The sequence below is a fragment of the Coregonus clupeaformis genome, unplaced genomic scaffold (assembly GCF_020615455.1).
Source record: "Coregonus clupeaformis isolate EN_2021a unplaced genomic scaffold, ASM2061545v1 scaf0540, whole genome shotgun sequence".
NCBI lineage: Eukaryota > Metazoa > Chordata > Actinopteri > Salmoniformes > Salmonidae > Coregonus > Coregonus clupeaformis.
The window spans coordinates 74,255-88,949 of record NW_025533995.1 but is presented as its reverse complement, the minus strand read 5'-3'; positions in this window follow the sequence as shown (position 1 = coordinate 88,949).

The window sequence follows — 14,695 nt, the reverse complement described above, 5'->3', positions numbered from 1 at the left end:
ACAGATAATTCAAGTCCGTGTCTAGTTCCTTTCATAACGCATAACGCAGCAAAAATTAAACGTTGGCTAGGACTACATTAACATTTGGAAACAGCTCTCCAGCGTTGCTAATCGAAACCAGTAGCTACCCGCTAGCTAGCTAGCCTCGTGCTTCGATACTAACCTACAATTACCTACGGAAACCTACAATAACAACAATACTAACCTATAATAAATACAATACCTAACTACAGCTAACTACCTACCTACGATCTAGAACATGGTTAAGCTTTACTCAACACCATATGAGAAGCTTAGCTCCTGCTTACCTCCAGCTAGAGAAAAACACGACCTCTCCCGACAACCGCAGATTCACTAGATGAACCAGACACCTAGATATTTGTAGTTGTCCACATACTCTAGGTCAGACCCGTCGAGAGTAGTGATTCTAGTCGGGTGGGCGGGTGCAAGCAGCGTTCGGTTGAAGAGCATGCATTTAGTTTTACTAGTGTTTAAGAGCAGTTGGAGGCTACTGAAGGAGTGTTGTATGGAATTGAAGCTCGTTTGGAGGTTTGTTAACAGTGTCCAATGAAGGGCCAGATGTATACAAAATGGTGTCGTCTGCGTAGAGGTGGATCTGAGAGTCACCAGCAGCAAGAGCGACGTCATTGATATACACAGAGAAAAGAGTCGGCCCAAGAATTGAACCCTGTGGCACCCCCATAGAGACTGCCATAGGTCCAGACAACAGGCCCTCCGATTTGACACATTGAACTCTATCTGAGAAGTAGTTGGTGAACCAGGCGAGGCAGTCATTTGAGAAACCAAGGCTATTTAGTCTGCCAATAAGAATGCGGTGGTTGACAGAGTCGAAAGCCTTGGCCAGGTCAATGAAAACGGCTGCACAGTACTGTCTATTATCGATCGTGGTTATAATATCGTTTAGGACCTTGAGCGTGGCTGAAGTGCACCAATGACCAGCTCGGAAACCGGATTGCATAGCGGAGAAGGTACGGTGGGATTCGAAATGGTCGGTGATCTGTTTGTTAACTTGGCTTTCAAAAACTTTTGAAAGGCAGGGCAGGGTGGATATGGGTCTGTAACAGTCTGGATCTAGAGTGTCACCCCCTTTGAAGAGGGGGATGACCGCGGCAGCTTTCCAATCTCTGGGGATCTCAGACGTTACGAAAGAGAGGTTGAACAGGCTAGTAATAGGGGTTGAAACAATTTCGGCGGCTAGTTTTAGAAAGAAAGAGTCCAGATTGTCTAGCCCAGATGATTTGTAGGGGTCCAGATTTTGCAGCTCTTTTAGAACATCAGCTGTCTGGATTTGTGTGAAGAAGAAGCGGGGGGCATGGGCAAGTTGCAGCGGAGGGTGCAGAGGGTCCCAAATTTTTTTGGAGTTAGTGCTACAGGATGCAAATTTCTGTTTGAAAAAGTTAGCCTTTGCTTTCCTAACTGCTTGTGTATATTGGTTCCTAACTTCCCTGAAAAGTTGCATATCGCGGGGGCTATTTGATGCTAATGCAGTACGCCACAGGATGTTTTTGTGCTGGTCAAGGGCAGTCAAGTCTGAGGAGAACCAGGGGCTATATCGGTTCTTAGTTCTGTATTTTTTGAATGGGGCATGTCTATTTAAGATTGAGAGGAAATTACTTTTAAAGAACAACCAGGCATCCTCTACTGACGGAATGAGATTTATATCCATCCAGGATACCTGGGCCATGTCAATTAGGGAAGGCCTGCTCGCTGAAGTGTTTTTGGGAGCGTTTGACAGTGATGAGGGGTGGTCGTTTGACCGCGGACCCGTTACAGACGCAGGCAATAAGGCAGTGATCGCTGAGATCCTGGTTGAAAACAGCGGAGGTGTATTTAGAGGGTAAGTTAGTCAGGATGATATCTATGAGGGTACCCATGTTTACGGATTTAGGGTTGTACCTGGTAGGTTCGTTGATAATTTGTGTGAGATTGAGGGCATCTAGTTTAGATTGTAGGATGGCCGGGTGTTAAGCATATCCCAATTTAGGTCACCAAGCAGTACGAACTCTGAGGATAGATGGGGGGCAATCAATTCACATATGGTGTCCAGGGCACAGCTGGGGGCTGAGGGGGGTCTGTAGCAAGCGGCAACAGTGAGAGATTTATTTCTGGAAAGGTGGATTTTTGGAAGTAGAAGCTCAAACTGTTTGGGCACAGACCTGGATAGTATGATAGAGCTCTGCAGGCTATCTCTACAGTAGATTGCAACTCCACCCCCTTTGGCAGTTCTATCTAGACGGAAAATGTTATAGTTGGGGATGGAAATTTCAGAATTTTTGGTGGTCTTCCTAAGCCAGGATTCAGACACTGCTAGAACATCAGGGTTGGCGGAGTGTGCTAACGCAGTTAATAACTCAAACTTAGGAAGGAGGCTTCTGATATTTATGTGCAGAAAACCAAGACTTTTACGGTTACAGAAGTCAACAAATGATAGCTCCTGGGGAGTCGGAGTGATACTGGGGGCTGCAGGGCCTGGGTTAGCCTCTACATCACCAGAGGAACAGAGGAGGACTAGAATAAGGATACGACTAAAGGCTTTAAGAACTGGTCTTCTAGTGCGTTGGGTACATAGAATAAAGGGGGCAGTTCTCCGGGCGTTGTAGAAAAGATTCAGGGCATTATGTACAGAAAAGGATATGGAAGGATATGAGTACAGTTCACTCCATTAGGCCTAATGAAGATACCGTATATGTAAGTTACTTAGTTGGTGTCTTGTGAATCAACTGGTATGCACATCAGGGTTTAATATTTCCTCGATATTATACAAATGTTCCATCCCGAGAATAAATCACTCTTCTCCCGGGTAACACGGTATTTCACGCCAAAGCCGGAAGTGTCATTCAAAAGCATTATAACGCTTATAAATGTCTGGATTTGATTAGAGCTTTGATCCGCATGAAAATGCAAACCTGATGCTACCTGAGCCTGATCAGACATATATTAAATACATTTTATAATACATTTTACAAATCCAAATCCCAGATGAAGAATAAGACACTATTTCAAAGCATAGAACATGTAATGTTAGCCAAGTACAATGTAATTACTAGTTGTTACAAAGGATTTAGCTAGTTAAAATGAAGTGTATTTTTAGGAGTACTTGTAATTAATGTGTACAGTACATTACCCATCCTGACAACCTGGCCCTCAATTTAAAGCTTGTGGAAGTGACATCCAAGTGGGAGAATAAATACACTAGCACACCACAGAGTATCTGTATAAGAAAATCATTCAGAGCACACTGTGCTGCCAATCACAGTGTAAGGTGCGACATTTTGCGGGTGTGGAGAGCTCGTTAGAGGATAGAGAAAGCTTGCATTGAAGAGCTGGGCATCGTGTTATGACCTGCATTATCTGAATTAGGCCCACATAATTATACCTACGGAGGAGCGGCTTCTATGGAGGAACTTTGAATGTCTTTGAACTTCAGAGTTGGTTTAACGTTGGACCAGAGCAGATGTTAGCTAGCTAGCTAACAACCTTGTTTGTGCTGTGCAGTGCAGCACTAGAATTAAAAACAGGTCGTACCTTTATGTCGTTAATAAATCCAATGTGAAACGTGCTGACTATAGTATCCTTAACTAGCATTGAAAAAGTTCATCCATTCTTCTCAAATTAAACATATCTCCCTAATTTCTGAATCATGCTTGTAACGTTGTCAGTAGGATACAGTAACCTATGCTTCAGAGGGGAGGAGCAGGTAGTTTCCACACGCACACCCACTGGCAAAGGTTTCCATTCCAGCTGGAAGGCAGAAACTGGAATACGTTTCTAGAGTGAGCTTTCCCAGCTAACAAAATTACATCCCAGGATGTGACCAAAGTTATTTTAGTCCCTACATAAGTCATGATAACGTTATTGTGAAACGTTCCTTCTACGTAGCTGTGGTGTCCGCTGACAAAACTTATGTCCCAAGTCTTTTCAGGACGTAGAAATGTGGGGGATTTTAAACCGTTAAATATGTGTATTTTTAAGTCAACCTCATAACGTTGCTAAACGTCAGAAAGTACGTTGAGAGCCCCATAAAATGCAGTTTCTGGTAACGTAACTTTCGTCAGTGGGTACCTATAGTACCAATAAGGCACGTAACAGTGTGATGGGGACAAGGACATTCCGGCTGGCCAAACCCTCCCCTAACCCGGACGACACTGGGCCAATTGTGCATCACCTCATGGGTCTCCTGGTCATGGCTGGCTGCGACACAGACAGGTATCGAACCAGCATCTGTAGCAACGCAGCTGCGATGCAGTGTCTTAGACCACTGCGCCACTCGGGAGGACCCTTAAGACACGTCATTTAATCTACCCTGAACATATACACAGTGTCCTGTCGGTAGGTGTCCACTGACGAAATATGCAAAATGCCAGAAAATAAGTTCTTTTTTTACATAAACTGTATCACAATAGATTCGTAAACAAAATCACAGCAATAAGCTCACAAAATAACAAGTCAGTAAAAACATGAACACTGCACTCCAATCAAGAACTGTAAAACTGCTTAAAGCTAAAAGTGAATAACTATGTTATGTTTATTCAGGTGCTGCTGCTCCATCCTCATCCACGGTGTCTTCCTCGACCCGCTCCTGGAAGTCAAAATAACACAAACTGGTCATTATTTTCCGTAAACAAATTATCAAAATGCCGGTTTAACGTCGACTCCCTACTACATTCATTTTTTACTAGCACAATCATTTAGCTAAATTGACCGACTGGATTAAAGTGAAGTAAAAAGGCCATTATCCTCTATGGCCTCCATAACTTGGTTCAGAGCAGTCCTGAACTCTGTACGGATCATCTCCAGTTTCACCATTATCCTCTATGGCCTCCATAACTTGGTTCAGAGCAGTCCTGAACTCTGTACGGATCATCTCCAGTTCCACCATTATCCTCTATGGCCTCCATAACTTGGTTCAGAGCAGTCATGAACTCTGTACGGATCATCTCCAGTTCCACCATTATCCTCTATGGCCTCCATAACTTGGTTCAGAGCAGTCCTGAACTCTGTACGGATCATCTCCAGTTCCACCATTATCCTCTATGGCCTCCATAACTTGGTTCAGAGCAGTCCTGAACTCTGTACGGATCATCTCCAGTTCCACCATTATCCTAATCTCCACTGCTTGAAGATCTGCAAAATAATAAAAGACTCAACAGTTTTGCTGCAAGTAGCGTGACAATACAAGCCATGAGTACCAGGCAGGACATGGATCAAGGCTATGTGAAATACCGCGATCAAAATATCCACCCTTCATATATATTAGTAGTATTGATAACCATGTATCTGCTGACAGCCAAACAATTTGGAATTGATGTTGACAATACAAGAGAAGCAACATGTTGTAACATATAGGCACATATAACTTGTGTGAAACATTGTATTGTATTCTTATGATTGGTAGGGGGTTATTATGTCTGAGTGAATGGGCTGCTTCTACTTTAACATCATGCTGTGTGACTTGTCTTTCTGTCGCCCTATGCGTTTTACATAAAGTCTCCTACATGGAGTGTCTGCTTCTCTGTCTGCCTCTGTCTGCTTATCAGTCAGGCCATCTGCTTCTCTGTCTGCCTCTGTCTGCTTATCGGTCAGGCCGTCTGCTTCTCTGTCAGTTTATCTGTCAGGCCGTCTGCTTCTCTGTCCTTTATCGGTCAGGCCGTCTGCTTCTCTGTCCTTTATCGGTCAGGCCGTCTGCTTCTCTGTCCTTTATCGGTCAGGCCGTCTGCTTCTCTGTCGGTTTATCGGAACTACAGAGTTGGTTTAACGTTGGAACAGAGCTAATGTTAGCTAGCTAGCTAACAACCTTGTTTGTAAAGTGCAGTGCAGCACTATAATTAAAAAGAGGTCGTACCTTTTTGTCGTTAATAAATCCAATGTGAAACGTGGTGACTATAGTATCCTTAACTAGCATATAAAAAGTTCATCCATTCTTCTCAAATTAAACATATCTCCCTAATTTCTGAATCATGCTTGTAACGTTGTCAGTAGGATACAGTAACCTATGCTTCAGAGGGGAGGAGCAGGTAGTTTCCACACGCACACCCACTGGCAAAGGTTTCCATTCCAGCTGGCAGGCAGAAACTGGAATACGTTTCTAGAGTGAGCTTTGTTGCGATTTTTGTGGGACTGGAGAAAAATACCCGGAAAGGAAAATAAGGTTATTACCTGGATTCCATGCTTTTAAAATAACTGTGCTGTTCCTAAAAAGTATAGAACACTTTTTCCGGTTCTTTCCCTGAACCGGTTCCAATCCTAGAGACATTATTTGGATGAAGGTCATGCTTAGGCTAATAAACTATAAAGGGAAATAAATTGCTACAGTTTACACTTTTTTTTTAGTAATTTAATGAAATGTTGTAATCTGATCTCGGAATGCACGGACCGTTAGTAGTGGGGGAACAGGAAGTTCCGGGCAGGCGGGCACCATTCTTCACAATAAAGAAAGCGTCTGAACTGTGAAGTCAAGAAGATAACCTTTGTGTCCGTTTCTATTTATTACTAGAGGTATGTAATAGCACGTTTAAACTTTCTAATGTCGAAAGAACATGTCATATCATGTTTGGTAACACATCCGTTAAGGTATTATCACGTTTGTTAAAGGTTTGATGTGTTATTTTTGTGTCAAACCGAGTGAGTGAAAGAACGTGATAAAAACTATTTTACAAGTCACATAGCTAGAGATGTTGGGTTTGTCTGAGTGAATGTACATAATTTTCTCATGTTAGTTTAATAAATAATCAATTTATTTGAGATTTTGAGTTCGTTTAGCATATTATTGGTTTTGTGTAAAATTCCCAAGCTGGTAAAATGGCGGCTACTCTTGGTCAGCGTCAACGGACTTCAGTGAGGACAGTGCGGGTGCATCAGAGACAATTTCACGGTCGCACTACTGTTTTGAAGCTGAATGTAATGATTATCAGTTTTCTACATGTGTACTAATATTCAGACACATTCTGTTGTTTCTGTCTTTATCAATAAATGTTGCTATGGTGTGAACAGGAAATACAATTGTTTTTTGATTGAAGTAATACAGTGAAGACAAGGTTTAAGGAAATTAGCACACAGTGCTGTCTAAAACAAACTGTAACCTTGTACTAAATGGATTTTGAGTCATTTATGCGTTTATCTTCTATAGGGTAGGTATTAGCTCAAAAGTATTGTGGAGCTCCTGCACCTTAATATAAACAGCACCGGCATCCAAAACGAGTATTAGCACCTATTTCAGTTCAAGTCAAGCACTGAATTAGATAATTGAACAAGAAAAATGTGAAAATATTTTTAGAGTATAAAGAAAGTGCCAGAACTGTCAAGACAATAACTTTTTGTGTCTGTTTCTCATTGTTACTACAGGACCACTAGAATTAAATCTGAGGCCGGTAACATCAACAGTGAGGACAAACCCAGCCTGCCTCTCTCCTTCCACACTGAGTCCAAACCTACAGTCACTGGGTCCTGATTGTGACAGTGGAGCCCAGTTTACTGCAGGATCCAGAGATGGCATCAGTGAAGCTGGAAGACTGCAGTCAAACACTGGAGCTGAATGTCAACATTAAAGATGAAGAAGAGGAGGAGAAGATTGGGAAATCTGTTTCTCATGGTAAGAGCAGGTTCATTCCAACTTCCCACTGTGCATGAAAAGTTGCAGTAGAACTGTTTCATGATGAACTGTTTCAATGAGAAGGTAGATGTTATTTCATGCTACTGTGACTTGCATGGATGACGCCAGTATAGTCTGTTTTGGAATGGGTGGCCAGTAATAAACTGGCCCTGAACATCTAAAACTAAGAGCATTGTATTTGGTACAAATAATTTCCTAAATTCTAGACCTCAGCTGAATCTGGTAATGAATGGTGTGGCTGTTGAACAAGTTGAGGAGACTAAATTACTTGGCATTACCTTAGATTGTAAACTGTCATGGTCAAAACATATAGATTCAATGGTTTTAAAGATGGGGAGAGGTCTGTCTGTAACAGATGCTCTTCTTTTTTGACACCACACTCTAAAAAGCAAGTTCTGCAGGCTCTAGATTTGTCTTATCTTGATTATTGTCCAGTCGTGTGGTCGACTGCTGTAGACAATTACATTGATGGAAGTTACAATCTATCTGCACTATTAAAGCTGATATACCCAATTTGTAAGTCGCTCTGGATAAGAGCGTCTGCTAAATGACGTAAATGTAAATGAAGGAAGAGGAGAAGAAGATTAGGAAATCTGTTTCTCACGGTAAGAGCAGGTTCTATCTAACTAAGTTTGTTGGACATGATTTGGAAAGGCACACACCTGTCTATATACAGTGCATTCGGAAAGTATTCAGACCCCTTGACTTTTTTGACCTTTTGTTACAGTACAGCCTTATTGTAAAATTGATTAAATAGTTTTTTCCCCTCATCAATCTACACACAATACCCCATAATGACAAAGCAAAAACAACAACAACTGAACAATCATATTTACATAAGTATTCAGACCCTTTACTCAGTACTTTGTTTAAGCACTGTTGGCAGTGATTGCAGCCAAAGTCTTAATGTGTATGACGCTACAAGCTTGGCACACCTGTATTTTCATATCGAAAATAGCATCAGATATTTCAACACCATCCAATTCCTTTTCCAGATCCAATGTAGTGTCTTCTGAAGTAGAGGGAAAATCAAGACCTGACTAGTTCAGTTCTCAGGAGATTCAGAGTTGTAAAGTGTGTTGTAGTAGGAAGCAAATGTTTGGTTTATTTCTACAGGATCCATTGATAATTGTCCTTGAAAATTATGAATTGCATTAAAGGCTGAATTTTACTTCTTAATGTGCCAGGCCAGCAATTTACCAGGTTTTTCACCTTGACCATAGAAGGACTGTTTCAGCCTAGTTAAGCTGTTTGCAGCCTTTGAGGTGGGAAGTTCTTCATACTGAGCTTTAAGACCAAATCATTCCCTGTTTACTTCTACTGAGTTGTCAAAAAAAGCTTCCCTCTCCAATTCTCTCATTTTGCTCTCCATCTCTCATTTTCTGATTTATTAGATTTGAAACTGGTAAAACGTATAATTTGCCCTCAAATATGTGCTTTGAAAGCCTCCCATCTGGTACTCGTTGACGTTTGGTCAGTGTTCAATGTCAAATAAACATCTATACGCACTCCAATGTAATGTAAGAAGTCTGGGTCCTGTAACCATCTGGGATGAAAACACCATCTAGAGGATCCTTTTACTAGTTTTGTATCCCTATAGAATAATCACACAAGGGAATGGTCATTCAAAACAATAGTATCATATCCACTTCCTGCTACATTGGGAAGCAATGAGCAAGAAACTAAAAAGTAGTCTACATGAGAATATGATTTAAATGTTTACGAGTAACATGAAATACATTCTCAAAGAATTTGGGATTATCATCATTAGGACCATAAACATTAACCAGATTAATATGCTCATTCAAAAGAGTTTCCTGTATCAACATGTATCTACCAGCTGTATCAGTTATCACAGTATCCACTTGAAACAGAACAGATTTGTGAATTAAAACCATAACACCATGAGAATGAGAGGAGAAACAGGATGCTATTACTTGCCCTGGCCGTCTCCTGCATACTTTAAGTAGCTCATCCTTCAACAAGTGAGTTTCTTGTAGGAACACAATAGATGAATGAAGTTGTTTTAAGCCTAGTAATAACCTGTTTTAAGCTTGGATAGTTTACAAACTCCACGGACATTCCACTAAGTAAATTTAAGTTTAGCATTTGAAGTCATTTAACCAAAGATGTAAACATGGAATAAGCTATAGCATAAAGGCATATCTAAAGTATGTTTAGTAACCTCAAGGACCGCAGGAATATTTTGTAGTGAGGAAAATATGTAAAGATCTGTTGGAAGAAACAGACATAAATCTATCCTAACAACACAGGGTCTTTTGCTAGTAGCCTATATAGTAGCCTAAATATCACAACAAAAGGCCTCTCTAGCAAGATGATATGTGAAATATCACGTAGTATTTGTTTGAAAAGTAGCAAAGAATAGCTCCACCTAAAACAGTAACGCTAGTTAGTGAAGCCTGAGATTAACGTTAACGTTACAGTATGGACCGTCCAAAATAGTGGTAGATGATCCACAACACAGGGTCTGCTGCTAGTAGCTACCAAGTAACAATATGGCCCATACGTATAGCGTTAACGTAGTATACCATGATACGTTTATAAACCAGGAAAAGTATCAAAGATCAGAAATGAACAGCCTACGTGAGAAAAAGAGAGATCATTGAATATGTGCAATTTTACCCAAAGGCCCTTTGCACGTGATGTTAGGCTTGCACCTGAGTGTCAAACATTTTAGTCCAAGGATATGATCGAAAGGCCTCCATCATTCTTAAATGGAAAAAGTGTGGAACCACCAATAATTTTTCTAGAGCTGGCAGCCCAGACAAACTAAGCAATCGGGGGAGAAGGGCCTTGGTCAGGGAGGTCACCAGGAAGCGGGTGGTCACTCTGACAGAGCTCCAGAGTTCTGTGGCGATAGGAGAACCTTCCAGAAGGACAACCATCTCTGCAGCACTCCACCAATCAGGCCTTTATGGGTAGAGTGGCTTGACGGAAGCCACTCCTCATGAAAAGGCACATGACTGCCCGCTGGGAGTTTGGCAAAAGACTCTCAGACCATGAGAAACAAGATTATTTGGTGTGATAAAGCCAAGATTGAACTCTTTGGCCTGAATGCCAAGCGTCACGTCTGGAGGAATCCAGGCACCATCCCAACGGCGAAGCATGGTGGTGGCAGGGACTGGGAGACTAGTCAGGAACGGGGGAAAGATGAACGGAGCAAAGTACAGAGACCTGAAAATAGCTGTGTGGCGACACTCCCATCTAACCTGACAAGCTTGAGAGGATCTGCAGAGAAAGTCCCAAAATACAGGTATGCCAAGCTTGTAGCGTCATACCCAAGAACACTCAAGGCTGTAATCACTGCCATCGGTGCTTCAGCAAAATACTGAGTAAAGTCTGAGTACAGTTTTTTTATTATGATTATTTTTGCAAAAATGGTGTAGACATCATGCAAAACAACAAATCAATGCAATCTCCTGCACGTCATCTCTAGCTGACACCTTTGCTAACAGGTATTGTGTCAATTTAAAACTTGCACAAGACAGTTCACATAATTGACCATTTAAATAAATGTAGCCTATTTATTCATTACTAAATTTAGCTAACATTAGATGGTTAACCCAGAGATCCTTACCTTTGACTCGATTCAGCAATTTTGTCCAGATCATCATGGCATTTGTAGTTCTTTATGATAGCCACATTAGCAGCTAATTAAATGTCATTTTTGTAGGGGTAAATACAGGCGAATATATTGATAAGTCACCTTGTCCTAGAGAGATTTACATGGTTATCAAAACGCCACGTCAGGGTAAGCCTACACGAAACACAGCCCTTATTATAAGTGTTTCTAAAATCCCCTATGGGAAAAATTAATGGTGTAAAAATGATTGGAACCATTTCCCTGTTTGACTGCAAGGTTTTATGGGTATTATCATTTATACTGTGGTACTCCATTGGTGTGCAGCTACCTGAAGCTAGTGGGGTGTGGATGAGCTGAGACACGTGGTAAGATGGCGGACAAGAAAAAAGTGGAATGGGGGATTGCAGTGGGGGATGCACAAACCTGGAAGATCTGATGATGGAGAAGATGGTGGACAAGGACAAAGGAGAAAAGTGGAATATGTTTTGAGTGAATATGGAATGGAAGATCACACAGAACTTTTAGAAGAGCTACAGGAGGAAAGTGAACGTGACGAGAGTGAGGATGAATTAACTGTGGTGAGGAACTCCGAGTTCGGGCTTTGTTCCGAGGATGATAAGGATGATTCTGGCCCAGTGGTAGTGAGATTTGTAGAGAGAATGGATCCATATGTGGTGTCAGGTTAGGTGGAGAAGAGGTTGGGGACTGTTGAGTTGGTGAAGGTAACTGAGTGGACTCGTGATGATTTATTGTTTCTTCTCTGTCCAGAGGGAGCGGGCGCTGCGGATTACGTGATTAGAGACAGGAATTGTGACTTGAATTGCTCTCCGGAACAGGGTGGCATTGAAAGGAGTGATAACAGGGTTAGGTTTAAGTGTTGAGGATGAGCAGTTGAAATGGAAGATTCCAGGTGTCTGTGACACCCTCCGTTTGGTGAGACGTAGATCTGGTGTAGAGCGTGGGGAAACAGAGAATACATTATCTGTCATGCTGGATTTTGATGCATAGTCTCTGCCAGATAAGGTCAAGGTAGGAAGTGTCAGTTAACCCGTGAGCGATTCTGTTCCATAAATACTACAGTGTTTTAGGGGTGAAGTTTATGGGCCTGTTGCAGCAGTGTGTAGGCGTGAGATGCCTAGATGTGACAAGTGTGCAGGAGGGCATGAGATGAAGAAATGTGTGGTATCAGTGGAGAAAGTTCTGTGTGTTAGTTGTGGGGGTGCTAACGGGCTGGAGATCTGAGGTGTCAGGTGAGAGAAAGGCAGATTGAGGTTGCCAGGGTTACAGTAGTACAGAAAGTGTTGTATGCCGAAGCAGTGAAGAGAGTGGTAGAGGAAGATGGGTACAGGGTGAGGGATCTTGAGAGGATTCGTGTGAGTAGCTCAACTGGTAAACAAACTGCCATTGCTATAAATGGTCCTCTGTAGCTCAGCTGGTAGAGCACGGCGCTTGAGGAGGAAGATATAGTCCTAAAAAAGCTTTCCAGTTTCACTGACTCACCCAATGATGTGCAGCTCACTCACCGGCCAAAAGCTTATCTCTCTCTTGCTTTACTTTTTTAAACAATGCTGTTCGCTCAATAGGCCTATTTAGAAGTTGATAACTTGGTAACATACAGACATTAGTATTTTGTTTTCAGCAGGATCCATTTGCTTTACAACCTGTGTTTTCCAGCGATTGTATTAGAAATATTTGCGAAAGGCCTGTTTTGGCTGCATGCTGTTAACTGACAGATTTGCCACACGTTAGGCATGCCTTGTGATTTGGCTACACACACATTTTAAATTAGCTATGAATCCTCTGTGGCGAAATTCTAGTCTTACTCCTGGTGTAGTATTGGGAATGATTTAATTTCTTTCTGAACAGACTGCAGAGTGCTGCAGCACCTCCAGCACACTTCCCACAGCTATTATTCTATTAGGAGATAAATGATGAAGTGCAATGCTGGAGAGAAGAGAGTTGCCGGCTTATGTCTATAACAGCACAGAGAGGGAGAGAGATCATAGAAAGTGAATGTCATTGTATTTCTGTGAGAGATACAGGCGTGCTTCTCTCTCTCACCACAGCAATGGCCACGCCCTTGGTCTAGGCTACAATGTTGCGCAAACCATAAACCCGGGACGGCCCAACATTAACCAATTCTTAGAATATCATGCATGTTTTCACATTATGTTTTTTTAGGGGGCATGACAATTACAGAGGAATCTAAATGTAATTACTCTGATTGCTTTTATTAGGATTTTTACATTGCAAACAGTGGAAATTATTTTTCTTGCCACAAGAGGTAGGCTACCTGATCCTGGCAAATGGGTTCCGGAATCATAGACTACAAAACTGAGAGGTACCGGAGGATCCAGCTCAAATTAAGCACTGTCCTTCTCATATAATGGGGTAGGGCCATCCCAAGGATCCCTGAACGCACGGACGGTTGCACCAATGATTTCTTATAACTAAACCAAGATAGACCACAGCTGGTCGTTTCCAATGGGAACAGATGAGTCATAGTGGGCAGAGCCAAGCACGAGCTAGCGAGATCCTATTGGTGTGTTCTAGCACACATCTGCATATTTCTGTTAGGGAACGCCTCCTCTGTGAAGCACTCGTGTGCAATAACTCAATTCGCCTTTGCGTTCCTTCTAAATAACGTTATTTAAAAAAAACTTAGTCCACTCTGTGCATAACAGATTTTAGTTTTGGGAACAGAACTGTATTAAGATCAGATGTTTCATCGATTAGAACATTTGCAGAATATCGGCCAAAATCCATCTCCTTCCATCTTCTCCCACTGCCGGCCAGTGGTCTTCCTCTCACTACCATATTTGGTAGTGAGTGGAAACGCCAACCGGATGCTTCACAATTATACATCCAGTGAAATATCTGTCTCATTGTTCTATCTGTGGCTGCACTGTGGTAGTGGGGGAACAGGAAGTTCCAGGCAGGCACGCACCATTCCTCAGTATAAAGAAAGCTCCAGAACTGTGATGTCAAGAAGATAACCTTTGTGTCCTTCTTTTTATTACTGTAGGTATGTGTTATGACGAGTTTCTCTGGCATCAAGTAATTCAGTATGCAAGAGAATAGTTCAACACTTAGATGGAGAGTTGGTTCAAAGTATTTAATATTACAGTACCAGATTCACATGACAAGCGGTACCGGCGTAGCCTATTGTCATCTGAATGACTTACATAGAAAACCTCTTAGTTTATATAATGCTTTTCCGAGCTAATACCATCCAACAGTTGCCAACCATTATTGAGTGTCACTCCTCGCCACATATAGGATCACCCTATATGGTATCGTGTTGCACCCTAGTCAGGATATTCCATCACGTACTCCTTCTAAGATTAGCACCAGTGGCCCCCCAGCTATCTTGGCCCACATACCTTCTGGCACCCACCAGTGACAGAAATAAATACATGGAATGTATGTCATCCTCCAAATCCTTATGCAGCTCTCATTAT